Here is a 4014-nt window from a genome sequence, read left to right on the forward strand (position 1 = left end):
ACCAAATGTCTTCTTTGATATAATGAGAGCAACTATGAACAGAGCAGGGAGGAAGAGCAGGAAGAAAAGATTAACATTAAACAGAGACATGAGATGGGAGGGAAAGGGAGAGAAAAGGGAAATTGCATGGAAATGAAGGGAGACCCTCATTGCTATACAAAATTACATATAAGAGGTTGTGAGGGGAATGGGAAAATAAACAAGGAGAGAAATGAATTACAGTAGATGGGGTAGAGAGAGAAGATGGGAGGGGAGGGGAGGGGGGATAATAGGGGATAGGAAAGGTAGCAGAATACAACAATTACTCATAGGGCATTATGTAAAATTGTGGATGTGTAACCGACGTGATTCTGCAATCTGCATTTGGGGTAAAATTGGGGGTTCATAACCCACTTCAATCTAATGTATGAAATATGATATGTCAAGAGCTTTGTAATGTTGTGAACAACCAATAAAAAAAAAGGAAATTCATTACATAAATCTGGCACCCAAATGTTGACAAAATGGTGGTGTTTGCATTTCTATTTTTCACCAACCTGGAGAGGATAAATATGGTTTTGAAAAGCCAGAGGAGGGGCTGGGATTGTGTCTCAGTGGTAGATTGCTCGCCTAGCATGTGCGATGCCCTGGGTTCGATCCTCAGCACCACATAAAAATAAATAAATAAAATAAAGGTGTTGTGTCCAACTACAATCGAAAAATAAATATTAAAAAAAAGAAAAGCCAGAGGAACGCTGGTTTCCTACCTATACTGGGGAAACCATGACATGATTAGTGTTATTTCTGTGCTGGCAGACTCTAGTGGACATTCACCTGCTAATGTCAATGCTGTGAAAGAATAGAAGGAAGACAGGGAGAATTTAAAAGAAATGTTGCCTACTGTGTGTGTGTGTGTATATATATATATATATATATATATATATATATATATATATATATATATATATAAAGCTCAAACACTGCTTTTGAGTGACATTTATTCAGCAGCTAGCAACTTCACTTATTGCAGGGTCTTCAACTGAGAAACATGGTAATGTTTTTCCTGCACACTATCTACCTATTGCTGGAATTCTGTTGTAACAAGTTGGCAAAACACTGGTTGTAATTGGGCTGCAGGAAAAACATGCCAGTTATCAGTGCTGACAAGAGCCTAACAAATGCCAACTTACAGATGATTATGTATTTTGAATTATAATGAACTGTTGTAACCTTCAGGAAGAATTGTAAAGACCTGTACACAGCACAACATGATCTGGTTGATATATATACTGTTAATATACATTAATAAATATACCTTGTACCAAATAATGCTTTCTTGTAGTAGAATAAAAATCTTGTGAACTCTAAAAGATTTTAGCAGGTTTTGTTTCCCTATTCATTTTTTTCTTATCAATTTAAAAGACTCTTTACAGTGTGTCAAATGAAAAGCAATTAGGATTAAAAGTTTCCATTTAATTTCCTTTAAACCACTGAGGCTTCATTAAACCCTTTTCACTTACTAAACTTTTGTACCTTCTTCATTTTGACACTCCCTTTTGCTTTTATCTCTTCTATCTGCCAGAAATTTCTCAGATGATTTAGTTCAAATACTGAAATACTTAATAAGAATTTACTTGATTTAAATTTTTTTTGTAGTTGTAGATGGAAAGAATGGTTGTATTTTTTAAAATTTTTATGTGGTGCTAAGGATCGAACCCAGTGCCTCACAAATGCTAGGCAAGCGCTCTACCACTGGGCTATAGCCCCAGCCCTAATTACTTGTTTTTTGATGATGACTTCATTACTAGGTGCTTTGTCCTTTTTGTATTCTAGTTGTGCCCATCTCTTTGGATTGGATGTAGCAATAACATTTTCTGGCTATTAAGAGTTCTTGAACCTATTCATTACCCCCAAGAACTTAAAAAAAATTTGGTTGTAAATTCAACTTACTGAAATTTACTCACATAATACAAAATTCTGATTTGGTTTTATTTTTGCCTTTCAGTTGACTAATGTAAAATTTCTATAAATAAAGCATGCGCAACTAGAAGTTTTCTACTTCTTGGTTTGCTATATTTAAATTTTTTTTTAGTTGAAGCAGACACAACACCTTTACTTTGTTTATTTACTTTTTAATTTTTATTTTATTTTTATTTTTTGAAGGCCACTGTCTTTATTGATCTAAAAAACTTTACAAGGACAGTGACTGTTATGCCAAAAAAGGTGCCAAATGGCATCAAACAGACCAAAAGTGAAGGTGGGGGTGAGGGAAGGGGCCAGGAATCCAATCAGAAAAGCTGGTTAATGATTTCCATGGAACTGGCAGGGGGAAGAGAAAGGGAGTTGCATGCAAGAGCAAAAATTCCAAAAAAGATTGAAATGGTGAGGGGAGAGAACTCCCAAAGACCCTTGTGTACAACAACAGCAATCTTTTCCTTTGTAGAGGACAAGGAGCCCCCACTCAGCTGCAAACTCTGGAGACTTGATAATGGGGCTAGGGATTGAGGGCTCCCCAGAGAACATCACAAGAAGGCATCACACCATTCTTGAAGGCACCCAAAGCAGTCCCGGGACTGCTTGGGATTGGCACCACATGTGTCCTTCAGCCATTCTCGGAAGAGGTCTTCATCTTTCTTTAGCACCAGAAACTGACCGAGGAAGACATACGCCTTGTCAAAGCCCCTTTCCCAGGACTTCACCAATCCCAGCCAGGCTCCCCACTGGCTTTTCCCCCATAGGCTCTGCCACGAAGTCTTGATGCTTTTGGGAGGTTGTCATCTTGATCGAGCTTAATAGGCAGCTCCGGCTCCAGAAACAGTTGCTTTTCTTTATTTACTTTTTAAAATGTGGCACTGAGGATCAATCCCAGTGCTTCACACATACTAAGCAAGCATTATACCACTGATCTATACAACCCCAGCCCTTGGTTTGCTACTAATAATGCAATTTGCCCTCATACCCTTCTCCATAGTCCTTCATGTTTCTTTGTCTCTATTCTTCAATACTAGAGGTATTTCTCACCTACTGTACAAGGAAATTGCAATGTATATTTTCATGTAATTTGATTTTTGAATTCTGTCACTTTATGTAGTGTGACTTCTTCCTAATATAATTTTTTTCCTGATAAAAATGATGAGACCAAGTCTTTTGTTTTAACGTATACTGAAAAAATTATTAAATATTCCCAATTTTGTACTAGAAATGATTATGCATATAATAGTTTAGAAAATAATTCTGAGTATTTTTTTTGTTGTGGGGGGTACTGAACCTAGGGGCACTTAACCACTTAGCCAAATTTCCAGACTATTTTTATTTTTTATTTTGAGACAGGGTGTTACTAAATTGCTCAGGGCTTTGCTAAGTTACTGAGGCTAGCTTTGAACTTGTGATTCTCCTGCCTTAGTCTCCCAAGTGGCTTGGATTACAGGCATGTACCATGGTGCCTAGCAACAATTCTGAGTTTTATCAGAATTTTTATTGGCTTAGAAGTAAATGGCTTTATGTGAGCATTTAATAATTTTTCCTAATGAAAACTGCAGTGAAGAAGATATTAGATTATCTGTCCAATAAATTCATTATATACATATTATATACTCATGAATTCATGTGAGAATGAAACAGATTAATCTTTACATTTATATTAGAGTTTTGTTCACTGATTGCACTTTTCCTTGTATTTTGATGTTCACTAAATTTATCTGTCTACTAATCAATTCTATCAGTTGGAAATATGATGTCATATATTAAAAAAACATTAAAAGGATTGGGAGTGTAGCTCAATGGTAGAAAAGTTGCCTACTATGCATCAGGCCCTGGGTTTGGTTCCCAGCATTACACACACAAAAAAACCCCTAAACCTATACATTTAACAAGTTTAAATGATAATCTGTGACAGTCATAAACACATATTAACTGTGATAAACTCTGCTCATTTAATAATAGTTGAGACTAAACTCCTATTAACACACAAACCAGTGAAAGAATTGATCTTATATTTCAACTTTTGAAGTCTATGTAGATAAAATATCTTTGTAA

At 35.9% G+C, this 4014-nt stretch overlaps 1 pseudogene across 1 annotated transcript; it reads right to left on the reverse strand.

Annotated features, from left to right (window-relative positions):
• Window positions 1-2123: 2123 nt before the first annotated feature.
• On the reverse strand, window positions 2124-2800 carry LOC308639911 (barrier-to-autointegration factor-like; annotated as a pseudogene). Its single transcript has one exon. The product of its transcript is annotated as a barrier-to-autointegration factor-like (transcript).
• Between the last annotated feature and the right edge of the window lie 1214 nt (window positions 2801-4014).

The sequence above is a fragment of the Spermophilus citellus genome (assembly GCF_964194105.1).
Source record: "Spermophilus citellus genome assembly, chromosome: X".
NCBI classification, from domain to species: domain Eukaryota; kingdom Metazoa; phylum Chordata; class Mammalia; order Rodentia; family Sciuridae; genus Spermophilus; species Spermophilus citellus.